This window comes from Rattus norvegicus, chromosome 17 (genome assembly GCF_036323735.1).
Source record: "Rattus norvegicus strain BN/NHsdMcwi chromosome 17, GRCr8, whole genome shotgun sequence".
Lineage (NCBI taxonomy): Eukaryota > Metazoa > Chordata > Mammalia > Rodentia > Muridae > Rattus > Rattus norvegicus.
In genome coordinates this window covers 60459518-60476406 of record NC_086035.1, presented here as the reverse complement: position 1 = coordinate 60476406, position 16889 = coordinate 60459518, and the positions used below count along the sequence as shown (strand labels likewise).

At 43.9% G+C, this 16889-nt stretch overlaps 1 long non-coding RNA gene across 1 annotated transcript; it reads right to left on the bottom strand.

The window, feature by feature from the left end:
* Positions 1-5679: 5679 nt before the first annotated feature.
* On the bottom strand, positions 5680-13422 carry LOC134482777 (uncharacterized). Its single transcript, XR_010059324.1, has 2 exons — positions 13178-13422; positions 5680-5961 (listed from the first exon to the last, which is right to left on the bottom strand). It is a non-coding gene; the product is annotated as an uncharacterized LOC134482777 (long non-coding RNA).
* Positions 13423-16889: the final 3467 nt, after the last annotated feature.

The window sequence follows — 16889 nt, the reverse complement described above, 5'->3', positions numbered from 1 at the left end:
GCCAACTGCCTACAGGAGGGGTTTATCATGCTGATGACCCAAGGCATTCCTACATAAGTCAGGAAGTGTTGGAAGGCTCCTTACTAGTACTGTCAGATAGAAGTGAGGTACCTCTTTTGTTCTTTCTTCCTTCCTTCCTTCCTTCCTTCCTTTCTTTCTTTCTTCCTTCCTTCCTTTCTTAGTTTGCCTTTATAATTAAAAAAACCTTTTTTTTATTGATTCTTAGTGAATTTCACATCATGTACTCCATCCCACTCACCTCCCCATACCTCCAAATCTGCCCCTGCCCTTGCAAACTCCCTGAAAGAAAACAAAATAATAAAAGTTAAAAAATAAATTAAAACAAAAAACAAAAACAAAAAAATCCCCTCTTGGTGAAAACTGCAGTGTGTCATACAGTATACCCTTTTGCCCAAATAGCTTCACTTGCAAATGTTCACTGCAATGAGTCATTGGTCTGGTTTGAGGTCTCTGACTTCCACTTCACCATCAATACTGGATACTCACTGAGACTCCAATCTGGTATTTGCCCTGTGATGAAGATTTTTCAGCTTTGGATTTGCAAGACCTGCTCCTTCATGTGCTCCAGCATTTCACAGATGAGGTAGATATTAGGGTGGACAAACTCAAAGCCCTGGATCTGGGCCTGGCTGGTAGCTGAATTGGTCACCAGCCAGCTATTCTGAGCCAGTGCCAATGGGGCCTGCTCTCTTGGTTTGCCCAGATGAGGGTTGGGACCAGGTCTCCTGAGCTGAGGCTCTGGGGGTCAGGTCTCCTGCACCCATACCACCAAGGCCAACTTTCCAGCACTGCCTCAGCAAGTCCCAGTGCCAAAGCTGGCAAGGGGGAGGGACTAGCTCTACAACACCCATGCCACCGTGACCAGCTCTCATACTCTTCCCAGGGTGGGAGTAGGCAACATAGCCATTCTGAAGGTGGCTGGTGAGAAGGCTCGAGAGAACACTTTGAGAAGTGTCTTCTTAGACTCCTAACCCCAAATGAGTAGCAGGAAGTCCTAGTTTTCATCAACTTTACGTTCAGGCTGCACAATGCTAGATGTAACCTGACAATAAAGCAACTGACTTATGTGTAAAAATGTAGAGGGAGCTTGGGGGTTTAATTTCTTATTACAGCTTTTCTTCGACAATTACATACACACATGCACACACACACATACACGCATACACACACTCACACACACGTGCACACATGTGCACTCTTTTCTGTTTGCTCTCATTCCCTACTCTTTCCTTCCTCCATCCCACTTCCCACAGGACCCTTCCCACATTCATCTTTTTGTTTTGTTTTGTTTTGTTTTGTTTTGTTTTGTGATCCACTAAGTTTAACCTGGTTTCTCATGTAGTTAAAAGTCTGGAGCTGTCCTCTGGAGCCTGGCGGGCTCATCAGTGGTTATATGCCTGAAGACCAAGAGCATCTCCTCATCCCCAATCTAACAGGGAACCCATCAGTCCCTCCTTGATCTCCGTTTGGCTATTGACAGGTCTGGTCCTGAGCTCAGGCAACTCTAGCTGTGAGATTCTACATCACTAGCTTTTTGCTGTGTACAGGGTAGCATTCAAAGCCCCCTCTTGCAGCTCTTTAATTCCATCCTTTCTGTTCCTTCTTCCATGCTCTTCTCTGAACCTTAGTGAGGGTGGCATAAATGTTTAGGGCTGAGCATCTAACTGTCACTTGCTCTAAGCCACTTGAGCAGCTACAGGACCTCTGTCCATTGCCCTGTACAGTCTAGGCCAGGTGCGGGACTGGAAGTGGCAGTGTGCCTCTTACTACACTTGTCGTTGCAACAAGCCAAGAAAGCAAACTTGACTTTTTTTTTCCTTTTTTCTTTTTTTCGGAGCTGGGGACCGAACCCAGGGCCTTGCGTTTGCTAGGCAAGCGCTCTACCACTGAGCTAAATCCCCAGCCCTGCAAACTTGACTTTTAACACAAAAGCACCATCTGTAACTCCTCTCAAGTGATTCAGCACAGTCTCTGGCCCCGGCTGGCGAAGTTGACAACGAACAGCAATGCCAAAGCAGGGATGGCAGCCTACAAAAGGAACTTTCCCTCTCAGCAGTTTAAATTATTGAGAAAAGTTCCAGTATTTCTCCATTCGATAGTAGTTTGAATGAGAATGTTCTCCATAGGCAGTGATATTCGAACACTTGGTTCCCATTTGGTAATGCTGTTTGGGAAAGTTTAGGCAGTTCAGCCTTGCTGGAGGAAATCTGCCACTGGGAGTGTCTCACCTTCTTTGGCTCTCTCTTCTTTTTGTTTGCTTCTGGGACTGTGGCCTCTCAGCATCCACCTCCTGCCACTGTGCCTGATCTGCCCACCATGCCTTCCACCATGCTGTACTTTTAGCCCTCTGGACTTGTAAATCAAAATAAATTCTTTCTTCCTTATGTTGCCTTGGCCAAGGTGTTATACCATAGCAATAGAATAGTTAATATACATGTATATACACATGTGTAATACATAGTACATATGTGTGCTTTGTCTTTATAACAACACAGTATCAATCCAGAAATCAATAGACCACAGTGATAAGTTCATCTTTGTGCTCTGGAAAGGGCCCCTTCTCCACTTCGTCCTAAAGAAGAGGCCGAGCATAGAATTTACAGACGTCCGGTTGCTATGTTTATTTGTATGGGGACCTTTCTCTCATTTAATGAAATCCGGAGTTAGCAGAAGAGTGGTCCAATGTCCTGCGGCTTCTCTAGAGCTAATGAAAGCCTGGACTAGGAACAGTATCTGAATCAGAAGGGAGTGTTGAGCCACTGTTGTCATTCAGTGCTCTGTGTTCTACAATACTTCCCGTCTGCAAAAACGCCATTAGTCTTTTTGTTGAGAATAATAATGAAGGCACAATCTCTTCAGATTGTGTTATATAGAGAGACACATATGTGTGTGTATACATATACATGTATATGTATATATACATAAATCTACATGTATATATATACATAAATCTACATTATATATAGATTTGCATTGTGAGACAGGTAAAATAACAGGGAAATAATTAAATAGGTACAAGAGACAGTGTGAGCTGAAGTTTGTTCCCATTAAGTGGGTTAAAGATGATCGAGTCAGTTTAGGGAAGAGGGCTGTCAAGAGTGGATATTTCTGCCCAGGTTTAACACAATGTGGGAAAACAGGAAACGATTTTTCCAATGGCCTCATTAAGAGTTTGTGTTCCTAAGAGGAAGCCCTTACTTCAGACTGGAGGCACTCTATGAGGTGCCTGATTTGCTTAAACACTCAACAAAGATTAACTTAACATATTAAGACATCGAAGGGGAAAATGCAGTTTTGACATGAGAAGACGCAGCTGTGTTTAGGGCCTGATGACTGTCTCAAATTGAGTTACTTTGAAAGTGTTTTGTTTTGGTAACATAGCTGGCAAGTCCTCTTCCCCCTCACTTTCATGCCCATGCATTTTTAAGGGAATTTACTCCATATGTTCCTTATTCAATTATACTTGACTCATCCTAGCATTACTTCATGTTTGTGAAAGCAGTTTGATTGCCAAGAATTGCGAATTTCCTAACAAACTCTGAGAGGCTTTATCCCCTCAGGAACTAAGATTATTGTTTTTTTTTTTCCTTTTCACTCCAAATTCTGAGAAATTTAAAGAGAAATATGTTTATCATTATGTTAGTATTTAGCTGCAACTTGGGGGTGAAAAGTGTCCAAATCTTTGAGATAAATGAGAGGCCACTAAATGTCACTCACTGGGTTTTCCTGTTACATAACTGTCCCAAAAGATACTGACCTTGAAATGAGGTCACTGCAGGAACTTAACTCTTGGAAGTTCTTCTCGTGGTCTCTGAGCAATTAAACATGTGAGTGACAAGATCTGGGATGTTTATCCCATTCCTAATTTAAATACCTCCTCACTATTCTCCAGGATGGCTTCTGCCACCCTGCTGATTATTGAACTGGGTGGGCACTTAACTGGAGGGGTGTCCTTCAGATGCCTCTGCTGGGGCTCATTACTGGGGATGGGGGATAAAAGGTGAGGAGGAGCAGGAGGAAGAATAGAGAGGGAAAGAAGAGAAGACACACAAAGAAGGGTTTGTGTCTTTTGCTTATGTGACTTCTTTCCATACTATGTAAACTTAAGAACCAAAATGGGCGTTCATTCCACAGTGCGCATGGCACATACACGGTGTCCATGACACAGAGAAGTCGATACACCAACACGTGTAGGGGGAGGAGCTGATACTAAAATCTGATTCCCTAATTGGTTTTTGGTTGTGTCAATAAAGAGATGAGAGGGGTTGGGGGTTTAGCTCAGTGGTAGAGCGCTTGCCTAGCAAGCGCAAGGCCCTGGGTTCGGTCCTCAGCTCTGAGAAAAAAAAATAAAAATAAATAAATAAATAAATAAATAAATAAATAAATAAATAAATAAATAAATAGACGAGAGACAGTTGCTCGGCAAAAGAAAAAAGGTGGGATTTCCGGGTCTCAGTACGAAGAGAAGAGATGGAGGGAAAGAGGAAGGCTTTTCGGCCAGGTTTTGAAATGGGTGGCTGGAAAGGGCAGCCTCCACAAACAGCAGTTGGCAGAAATAGGTTAGCTGATAAGAGCCCAGCAATTGTGCTATCTGGCTAATTTTAAAATAGTATCTGGCTAGTGTTTTCCATCTGCAGGGCTAAGGTGGGCAGGAGGAGAAAGAGCGCAGTTGGGGCGGTTGTTGGCAGCTTGGCCAAGCTACCCGGGAAGAACCAGCAAATTGAAAGGAGGAACCAGCAAATTGAAAGTGAGGCTGGCGGAAGCCAAGCTCGGAGCTGAACCGGTAGAGGTCCGACCACAGGCCAAGCTCCCAGGAAGGAGGTAGCGTGGGCTGGGTGGAGCGTGATCTAGGAGCGAAGACAAGAGCACGGCCCGGGAAAAGGTCCAAGTTTGTTTTTAACTTTACATGCCACAAATATGTAGCACAGAATAAACCAAAACAATGGGTACAGTGAATGCTTTCCCCATAGTGTAATCGGAACATCTAGAAGCTGTGCGCAGTAGTACATCCTGATGAAATAACGAGAGATGTTACTTTTCTCTTCAGGAAAGGATAACCCATATTGTTTTTGATGTATAGAATACAATTTATTATAAAAGTATTGAGGGTGTATTAGGCTAGCTTAATTCAACAAAAGGAATTATAAGAACTTCACAGCACAGATGAAAGAAAAAATTTAATTTGTAGAAACTAAATTTAGTGAAACATCCTAGAATAAACTCAGTTGAACACAGGCCAAGCCCTGCTCACCACTGTGCCTTCTATACCACGACAGACAAATTTCTCTGGAGTCAGGAGCCCAGGCAAACCTTTCATCCTGTAAAAATAATTCTGTTGCTAAAAATGCTGTAAGGTATAAGTGGATTGGAATTTCAGGAGAAAGAAACCCGGCAAGCTGAGCTGATCAACTTAATACTTCCCACTAATCATCATCTTATCAGGATTCTGGTAGCCAAAAGGAATGTGTTACCTCATCTCTGAGCCAGTCACTGTGGAACCTTAGCACAGGATAGATTAATAAAAAGGCATTAAACGTCTTCACACCCAAGCATAAAGATGGCGAAAGCAGGAATAGATACTGCGCATTTTCCAGGAGAATGGAGGTGGAGTTACTGCTGTCACCAGAAGCTCCAAACAGAAGCGTAAGCCAGAGAGCCTTACCTGAAGGAAGTTTTAATAAATTGATTGATACCTCGGAAAACTGGCAGAATAACATTTGAAGAGGGGAGTATGCCAGGATGGTGGTGCAAACCCGTGGTCCCAGCTCCCCATAGGTTCTAGAGCCAAGAGGTCCCGATGGCGGTGTTGGCAGGTGCCTCTCTCTTTCCAAAGCAGCCTTTCGTCGTACCAGCAAGGCTCTTCTCTCATTTCCGATGCCACCTGGGCTAGGAGTTCATCAGATGAAAGCCGAGTGGCGTTATCAAACCACAGCAAGTTACCTGCCCAGAGTGAAGTTAAACGAGCTCTATATTAATCCTCAATCTGTCTGATCCCATGTGGGAATAAATAACAGTTCAGTGTCCGAGGGGGGCCTGGTTCATTGCCACCCCAGGGGTTGTATGTTTAAGAACACTGATACATGTGTGGGTATCTAGGAAAACTCAAAACAACATAAAGGTCTCGAGTGGAAGAAGGGTTATGTTTGTCAGACCCAAGCCCAGAAGTCAGAGAAAGGGAGGTCTGATGACACTTCATTGTGAGTCTATGATAGGCTACATACTATGCTAATTTTACTTATGATCTTGTTAAATGTTCCTAAAACTGCTTATAATTAATTAACTAATTAAAATTAATTCATTTATTTATTACACAAGATTTTACTATGTAGCTCAGGTTGGCCTCAAATCCTTGATTTTGGTGATAGAGGGATATGCTACCATCTATGTATGTATCTATGTATTATCATAACTTCTATTTTTATAGATCATAAAAATGGAAACCAGGGAAGTAAACTATCTCACCCACAGTCGCTCAAGTCATGAGTGTGGGCTACACAGTTTGGGATAGCAGGTGCCAATGTTGGGGTAGCTGTCAGGTAATGAACTTCGCAGCTGGAGGCTGTACTCAGAGGCTCCCTGACAGCTGTGTCATCCTGGGGCTCTCTGGGTCCCTATTTCTTCAGAGAAAAAGCTCTATACGCCATCTTTCATATATACATTGTCTTTAACCACGTGTTTCCACCTCAGGAAATGTGTTAACTTGAAAGTCTAAAAGAACATTTTATGATGTTCCCAGAATTTATTAACATTGAAGTCTGGATCATAAGGTAGGCTGGATTTCTCATTTATTAAGATCTTTCTTTCTGTACCAGAAGTTTTGTTTCTGTTTTGTCTGGTTTGAGACGTGTGTCCTAGCTGGACTCAAGACTGTCTGCTTCCATTATCAGAATGTAGGATTCTAGGCTGGGCTCCTATGAGGCTCATGGGTTGAGTTAAATAGACTTTATAGATCTTCAGGGAAAAAAAGTTTCTTGGACTGTGTGATAATTTTCCCTTTCTAACTGGAAATATTCTATACTTTCAAATAGAAAAATTATTGATCTGATATCTTTTTACAATAGTTTTAAGCTCATTTTAGTCGAATGAGCTTCATGGGGATCTGATCCGAACATATTTTACCCCTATGCTCTTGGCCCACACTGCTTGGTCACACCCATACTGTGGGTTTATGTGTATGTCCTTAAGACTCTCTGTCCTTATCTGAGTATCTCTCGGCTGTTTTCCTCTAATTTAGCAAAAGACATCTAGGTCCTCTGGTCACTGAAGGACTGTCTGAGCTTCTAATGAGTCCCCAACCTAACCCACAGCAAACAGAATCCACTTGAGGCACAAGAAACACTCACTTAGATTTGCCGCTAGAGGGCGCATGGACACTTCCCAAACAGCTTCCAGCCATTCAAAGCATTATTTAGATTTCTTTTTTTAAACTCCCAATAGATAGACACCATCTGTGTGGAGCAGTAATTCAAGCTTCCCATCTGGCAGAGGGACAGCCATAGCACACAAGGTTGATATTGTTTAATCTCCAGGTGCAAATATGTTAAACGTTCAAGGTGGAAACTGGCTTAAAGAAAAACCAGCTTGTGAATGAACAACTGGCCTGACACGGTGGCCTTTCCTTCTCTTTGGAACTGGCTGCAGTCAGCAGCTAGAGGAAGATTCATGCACACAGAATCATTTCAGTATTCTTCATTACACGTCTGGAAAGAAGAGGTGGGTAGACAACAGAGGGAAATTTGAATGTTCCTAGGTGTCTGCTAACACTCATTAGGACCCAGCTCAGGAGTATTCTTGTCAGAGAACCAGTGGATGCTGTATTTTCTCAGATGCTCTCAGTGTCAGTGGAGATAATGAGAAAACTTTTGTTCTACTCCACTTAGTAATTAGGTTCTATTAAAGAACTACTGCTCGGCCAAACCCAGGGAATATGTGGATTCGAGTGTTGTTATCCTATAATTTATACGGTAGAGATCTGACAGAAACGCACAGGCAAGAAGGAGTTACACTTGCACAAACGTAAACTGTTCAGAGACAATGGGCTCCTGGCTCTAAATACCATGCTGTCTAGCCTCCCAGCACTTCCCTCCACAGCTCTCCTCTCAGCAAAGCAACGCCTTACTTTAGGTATATAAACAAGCAAAAGAGTGGATTAAAATCTCATTCTAAAGTATTCTTACAGGCACTCTTCCTAAAGAGGAAAGGATAGACAGACAGGCATTGATCATGGCTGCCCTATCACCAGAAATGCATGACCAGGCGACTCCACTGTCCTTCAAGACCGGCTGCAGTTGAATGCCCTAGAAGATGGAATACAAATTTGGACTTTTAAACTGGCCTCTGTGCTGTGCTGTTCCAGCAGATCACTGCGGGCAGGGTGCCTAAAAACACGAGCAAAGGGGCTGGAGAGATGGCTCAGCGGTTAAGAGCACTGACTGCTTTTCCGGAGGTTCTGAGTTCAATTCCCAGCAACCACATGATGGCTCATAACCATCAGTAATGGGACCTGACGCCCTCTTCTGGTGTGTCTGAAGACAGCTACAGTGCACATAAAATAAGTCTTTTTTTTTTAAGGTGATGTAGATGAGGATGGAGCCGGGTTGCCATGCATGTGCAGGCACTGGGTTCCGCTCTCCTACACCACAAACTGGGCATGTGCATATGCGTGCGGGACACACAGAGCACATTATACCCTCCCGCACATGCATAAGGCATGCAGAGGGCTTGCTTTGTTGAAATGAATGAAGTAGTCATGGAGACTTTAGACATAGAGGGCGTTGTTCAGTGGGGAGAATTCTTCTATTAAAGGGGGAAGGCGTGAGGTGAGACATTCATTTTCCATTCTCAATGGATCAGAGTCATTACACTGTGCCCCTGAGTCAGAGTGGGTTCTGTCTGTCAGAGTCCTAGCCAGACAATGGTAAATTTAGGGCATTTAATGATTGACAGAGCTCCTCAGATTTGTAGCCGCTGTTATCAGCAGTCCTTTATCTTGGAAGGCATCAGGAGCACGGAATCAGAGCTGGCGACAAAGAGGAGGCTGGTGGACTAACGGTGCTGCCTCCAGGAAACTTTTGGGGAAAGGTACAGGAAGTGAAAACCCTGACCTTGGTCTCCATCCCCTTTTTACTCTGGTCCTTTCAGATTAACCACAGCAGGAAACCAGAGGACATCAAGGAAGTGCCCACATCTCAGTGTCCCTAGACCCTGGGTGGAAACAGAGAGTAGGATGGGTCTGGAAAGGGTAAATAAACGGCCATCTCTAAAATGACAAATTTCTTCCTGCTCTTTGAGAAAGGGTCTTTGTCTTACAGCAGAAGAGTGTGTCCCAAACAGATGACAGGGGAGTGTCGATCTATAGGTGAGGACAAGAGAAGCCAAGGCAACTGAGACGTCAGGATGCTGAGCAGACCAGTTCTGAACACTCGGAAAAGCTGAGGGAGGCAGCAACCATTGGGGTGCTCTTGTCAGAATGCTTCCGTGTGCTGAGTGGGGTGGACCATGCTATTCTCTACAGAGCTTAACAGAGGACCTCTAAGGAGGTTGCTTGCTGCCCGTCTCCCCCATAGGCCTGACAAGGCCCATCTACTAGAGCCCTTTGTCATGGAGTAACACAGAAAGTATTTCATCAGTGCTGTGGAAAGGCTTTTGCAGAAAACCCCCAGTGCCAGAGGTCGGGAGCTGCCATATCTCCAAGGATAATATGTCACAGTCCCATGCAGATGTGGAGTTGGGTGCTATGGGGACATCTGGCACAAAGGCAACTGATTGTTGGAGTTCGTCCACATGCCTAGGGGGCCCTCGGGAAAGAATGTATCCCAAGGAGCCTAAAGCAAGCAAGCAAACAAAAATAGCAAGACAAAGAAAATATTAGAAGTTTTGGTGTGCAAAAGCATTTGAGGACATCATTGGAACACACGGTTGCTGAATACAAACTGAATACAGTTTGCCAAGCGGCAGGAGCGCGCACAGTGAGGCGACACTTTGCATCTCGCCAGCTCTCTCTTTAGCTGGCGTTCTACACAGCAGCAAGACTGGGCTTTTAAAAGAAGTTTGAAAATGACATATATCTGCTTAGCTGCTTCCCCCTGAGCTTTGAGTAAAATGCAAACGCCCCTCACCCACACTGTAGTTTGATCATTGAGACAGCATCTCATGAGGGAGACCAAGGCTGGTCTAGAACTGAGTCTCCAGCTTGTGCTTCCTCAGTCCTGGTTTTACAGGTACGTGTCTCTCAATTCCTGGCTCATTGAAGTCCCCTACGAGCTCTCACAGTATCCTATCAATATTTAATGCTCCTCTGATAGCATCACGAGATTCTGACAATTTCTAGACTATCACTCTGGGCATTAATCTGCTGTCGGCTGAACATTTTCTCCACCAGCAGATGCCAAACAGAGTCCTTCCCCGACAGTTAGGCAGTTACCCTCACCCAGCCCTCTCTCTCAACCTCAATATGTAGTTTTTATTTGTTTATTTATTGCCTTCCACACTAGAATTCTAGTTCCTTGAGTTGGATCGATAGTAAATGAATAGATAGGTGGTTGGAGGGATAGTTTATGCATGTATGTATGTATGCATGTATGTGTGTTGGCTAGATAGGATGGATGCTAAGTGATGGTGTGAATAGGTAGATAGGTAGATATTAGGTGGAAGATGAGTATTCTGCTGCCTGGATAGGTGGATGGATGGATGGATAGATGGATGGATGGATGGATGGATGGCAGGTAGGTGGAGAGGTAGGTTGATGGCTGGTCAAGTCTGCTCTAAGTAGTCTGCTTTCTCCTCAGACACTAGAAAACTGCTGCTCTGCATGTGATTTGTTTAGACTCTGATCTGCTAGACACTGCTAACAGTTTCTTGGCACTTTAAAACTTGAGAGAACCAAAAAAAAAAAATGAGAGAGCGAACACAAAGTGATTAGACACAGAGGAAAGGTCCCATTTAACCCTTGCTGGGTAATTGTTCAGAATTAACAGCTGTTATGGTACTCATTTTAGGATTTAAAACTCGTCTCCAAAAATCAAAAGGGCGAAAGCCCATTTTCCATGAAACTGATTATAAACGACCGTCTGTGTGCATAGGCATGTGTTTATGCACATGTTGAAACCTCATGTGCACATGCAACAGAAATGTCTGAGGCATATAGATTCTGCCCTGTGCTTTTGGTAGGAACAGAATGTTCCTTCTGAAAAAAAAAAAAACTAAAAAATTCCAAGCAAACCTGGAAAATCTGTTTTTGTCTGAAACGTCTTAGAATACTTTCTCAAGGATTTATGATGTCTGAGAAATTTTATACTTTTAGACACTTAAAGCCAAGATGGACAAAAGTTGGGAACAGTTGGGAAAATTCTGCCTCTGCATGCCATTCTAACTCCAAATGTGTTATTTAATATGGGTCTAGGAAAATATGTTTTTTTAAAGGTTGCCAGGCGTGGGGATGTGCCTGTAATTCCATCACTGAGAAGGGGCAGGCAGGAGGGTCACAGGTTTGAGTCCAGCCTGGGATAAATCACAAGAGTTTGTCTGAGCAACAAGAAGTAAATAAAATGAAAAGAAAATTGCGGCAAGCTGATAGTACAGAGGAGGAAAACGACCTATAACGAAGCCACAGGTTTAGTCAGGAAACAGGCCAAAGAAAAAGAGAAGCTCCATCGAACACAGTCCAGCCCTGTCATGATGACAGAACCTGGTGCTTCAGAGAAGGGCTCTGTGTTTGAGGGAGTGCACACCCAGCTGTGGTTCCTACTCTCTCTCAGTCTCTGTCACCTGGCCTTAAAACGGGAAGAGGGCAACACACATTTTATTATGGTTGCCATGACAACGGAGAAGCTAAAAGCAGTGTACACAAGGCTCTCGGCACAGAACTTCTTTTTAGGTAGCATATGGAACACCACAGAACTCAGTGGACATTGGCTGTGATGGGTCAAACTTGGGCCCGTGAATGGGAAAATTATTTGAGCAATGCATGTCATTTAAACATTTTCTTGTGAGCTAGACATGGTGGCTTAAGTCGTTGATCCCCCAACTCAGGAGGCAGAGGCAGGCAGCTCTCTGCTATTTTGAGGCCAGCTTGATGTGCATAGTAAATTCCAGGCCAGCCAGGACAAAATAGAAAATGAAAATTGAATGGTAGCCACGTTAAAACATAAGCAGATGAAATTAGTTTAAAATAATATGCTTTATTTTACTCAGTATATCCAGAATACTGCCATATATAATATGGTATATTATCATACATTATGGTATATATATGAATATCCATATCTAACACAATATGCTTGTATTATATACAATTATGGTATATTATATATGGCATAATATATATATTCTATGATATATATGATATATGACATATAATATGCTTGTATTGTATATGTTATATTCATACATATATATGGTATATAATAAACACAAATAATTTCAGTATATCATGTATAATTAGCAATGCATTTTTAGTTCCTTTCTTTCTTGCTGGACCTTAGCACCTTATATGTTCAGCCCATCTCAATTTAGATAAGTCACTTTTCATACAAAACCAAAGGTCACCTGTGACCCAGTGGCTACTGAGTTTTAACAATGCAGATCTCACGTTTGTGTGTACACAAAGTCCTTCAGATGCCCCTTATGGAACAAATCTTCTTTCTGGCAATCACACAGATGGATTCCGACTGGAAACGTTTCTACACGCTCCAGCCGTCCCTGTCTAACAGAGATGGAAATGCTGGCATGAGAGTGAAGCATTTTCTCCTTTGACTCACACTGCTCATGGTCTACGCATGCCCTGTGTGAAGAATGGCTTTACCGCCCCGCCCCGCACCTGCTTCCCTGCTAAGCCTTAGAAACCTGTTACCATTTAGTAGTACAGGAGTATATGGCCACTTTATCAAGAATTCTTGGAAGATTCCGAGGCAGAATTACGCTGCATGGAACCAAGAGAAGATGTTTTCCCGCTCCCTCCTCCACTAAAGGTGGGTGGGTGGGTAGATGGATGGATGAGTAATCAATAAAACAGTGGATAATTGGCTGGCTTGTTTTAAATTTCTGAGAAATAACGGAGAAAGTATTCTGTATTCCATTTCTTTCCCATAAATATTGGTGGAGCAACAGTAGGTGGCAGTCTGGTACCTTAGATTTCAAATTCAGCTGGTAGACTGACCTGGGGAAGAATAGTTGTCAGCCCTCCCGCCCTCCAGCTACCAGGAAGAACGGTGCTCTCGGTTTGCTGCTTCCCCTGGAATTTATAACTGCAGAAACGTGTTAAGAAGGCAGAGTTAACTGCGAAGTGCGCATCGCTGATAAGATTCCACCTCCACTTGCTTCGCATCCGCACCTTTTATTTTCCACTTAAAATCTTCTGACCTGATTTTTTGAGGGGTTTTTCTTTCTACGTCTTTATTTACTTGTGAATGACGGGGTGTGACGTTCCACCACAATCGTGTCACAACGGTCCTTAGGAGCTGGTTCTCTCCTTCCACGCAGTGCATTCTGGGCATTGTTTTCCTCATTTCAGTTTGTTTAACCGCTCATTCGTTCCTCTGTTTATTTGGTGTGTGGGTGCATGTTCCAGGTCACACATGTGACAGCTAAACATGTGACAGTCGATTTCCTCCTTCTACAGTGGGAATCAAAGGGACAGAACTCAGATCATCAGGCTTGGTGGCAAACGCCTTTGCCTACTGCTCCTCCCATCCCCACCCCCCACCTCCTGCCATAACATTTGCTTCTCCCACCCTGGAGGTCATCCACCTGGTGTGGATCGCGGAATTCACACAAACATAGAGTCTGGTTTTCCAGTTAGCGGTATATATCCATTATTCCCCCACCTTGTTAGCTCTCTGACAAGCTTTGATGGTGTTCCCTGTGTGGGCTTGAGCATAGTTGAGGTACACTTACTTTGAAAACTCTGGCACTTTGTTGAGCCACACTAAAGCAAGGTTTAGCATTCCATGCGGTGCACCTGCCTGCAGCGTCTTGGTTTCCCACAGTTACACAACCTCACTGAGAGTAGCTCCTGCAGGTGGCGTGAATGAGGAACCTGCCCGCACTTATACACAAAGCTCCAGGAATAAGGATTTGTTTACATTTTGATGAAAAGCCTTGGCTTGTTTTAGCATCTAGAATACTATGCGATTGTATTGGATCATTATTTTTGGTTAATGGACAGGCAGATAACTTTCATATGGTTCCTTAAAATGTTTCAAGTAGAAAAACTAGGTAGAAATTAGTAAACACTAATTTTAAAAGAGCGGAGAATCGAGCACTCCTGACCTGCCCTCGTGTCTCTAGTGAAGCTCTCGCTCCAGCTTCCAGTCCATTCTCTTCTGAGCAGTTCCTTGTTTGCTTGGTTGGTGGACAGCAAGGGTCTGTTCTGTGAGAATCATGTGCGAGGCATGTTGGTCAGAGGAAGAAGAGACTTTTCTCAGATACAGGGCAAAGGGTTGGAATGCCACACCCACATTTCCAAAGATAAAATCCTGTTCCAGCAACGGATGGATGGGTAGGGCAGATGATGTATAGTGAGCAATTTAAAACCGGTCAGCCATAAAAAGGAGGGAACCTCTGATATCAGCCAGCCTGTGCTTGAACCTTGAAAATATCGAGCTAAGTAAAATAAGCTAGTGGCTGATTTCACCTTGATTGGGTAAAGGTTTTAACTGGGAATGCTAACAGGAGTGTTCCAGGATGAGGTTAGCATTGACTTGGTGTCCTTGCACACTGTGGAATGACACCATCTACCTACTGAGAGCCAAAGAGAGAAGACTGGAGAAGAGGTACAACACTCGCTTACTACCTGCTTGAGCTAGGGCCTCAGTGCTTGAACTAGGACATCCTCTAACCATTCTCTCCCTTCTCAGCCTCTCTGGTCTCTCGAGCACTACCCCACAACAGATATATTGTATTCTGTTTCTCTGCACCATCTTGACAGAGACGCAGAAGGACAAATCTTACACAACTCTTCTTATACAAAGTTCCTAGAATGGTCAAATACATAGAGTCAAAAAGCAGATTTAACAGCTGAGGTGAGGGGAAATAGATAATTATTATCTAATTAGGGGCATTTATATTTTGGATGGCAGCTCCATATAGAATAGGCTGGCCCTGAACTCACGGAAATCTGCCTGCCTCTGCTTCCTAAGTGCTGGGATTAAAAGTGTGCACAGTGGATGACACCTCTGGAGTGGACATGGGAATGGCTATATAACTCTGTGAATGCAATAGATGTCATTGAATTAGATACAGAACGTAATTTAAGTGGTAAGATTTTATATTACTTTACCATAATTTTCAAAATACAAAAATAGTGATCTGGAGAGATGGTTCATCAGTTAGTAATACTTACTGCTCTTACAGAGGATCTGAATTCAGTTCCTAGTACCCACTTGTAGGCTTACAACCATCAGTAGTCCCAGTTCCAGGGGATCCAGTGCCCATTTCTGACCTCTGCAGATATCAGACACACACAGTGCACATACACTCAGGTAAAACACTCAGACAAATAAAAAATTAAATCGAGAGAGAGAGAGAGAGAGAGAGAGAGAGAGAGAGAAGGGAGGGAGGGAGGGAGGGAGGGGAGGAGGGAGGGAGGGAGGGAGGGAGGGAGGGAGGGAGAGGGAGACTGACTTAAGTGTTCACTAGAATGTTAGGAGCAAAAGAAATAGTGTCACCAAGGGTTAGAGGGCAAGAAAATAACTTAGAACTATGGGACCATAGGAAGCCTCCCAGGTCCCTTACATGACATTTTAGCAACCTAAGGCTGACAAGGGAACAGTGCAGGCCTGGAAAGCCAGATGAGGCAGGAATCCAGGGCCAGCATGAAACAGTAAGTAGCTCAAATCTATCTTTAGATGGGCAGCAGTTGAGTGGTTCATCTTAATGAGCAGGCACTAGGCTGTGAAATGTGCTGCTAATGTAATACACAAGTCCCAGGGCTGCGGAGAGCCCAGTTAGAATCAGGCCAGCGTGGAGAAGACCAAGTCATCCTTTCTGTTAGGGACAGAAATGCAGAGACAGATAGAGAAACACCGAGCAGAAGAAGCCCACAGACTAGGTTACCCTGAGCTTAGGACCGAGCTTGGAAGTGTTAACTGAGCATCCCTCTAGACTCACTGGCTATCAGTTTTGACAGATTGTGAAGGCTGGATGGACAGTGCACAGGAGCCAGCGTTCTGCACAAGCTAGTAGGCCTATGCCATCAGGAATCAAGTCTAATTTCCAAGGACTGAAAGGCCCCCGGAGCGGGGAGACCCTCACTCAAGTCTCGGGATGACGCGACCCCCCAAGAACTCACACAAGACCATTCTTGCTGTAATCACATGAGGTTTATCGATCAGAACCAGTGCACTGGGGTCATGTCCCATGCAGGGGCAGTGGAGTTCAACCCTGAGAGGCTGGGAGAAAGGGTATTTAAAGGGAGAAACCACAACCCAAGGGAGCAGGGATGGTGTCATTGGAAAGTGTGAAGAATACCAGTGAAAAAATCACAAGGAGAAACTCTCTGTTTCTCAAGATTGTTTAACTTTATGGTCCGATAGTTCCTGGGAGAAGCTGCTTCCTGCTTCTCAAGATTGTTCAACTTTATGGTCCGATAGTTCCTGGGAGAAGCTGCTTGAACCAGCAGATGTAATTATCTATTCTATAGTCCTAGAAGGGGCTTCCTAGAACATACAATTTTAGGGCCTAACCGATTTCTTTCTTCTGCTTTAAACTTTGTGTCTAGGGGGGCAACTTTAAAAATTTTACCTTTCAGGACCAAGAGGCTGAGCTGATGGAGCTGACTCCCTTCTGTCCAGATGGCACCCTAAGTTACACAGAGATAGGAAGAATAAGGAAAGGACAATGAAGTGAGGCTAACACACAAGGAAAATAAG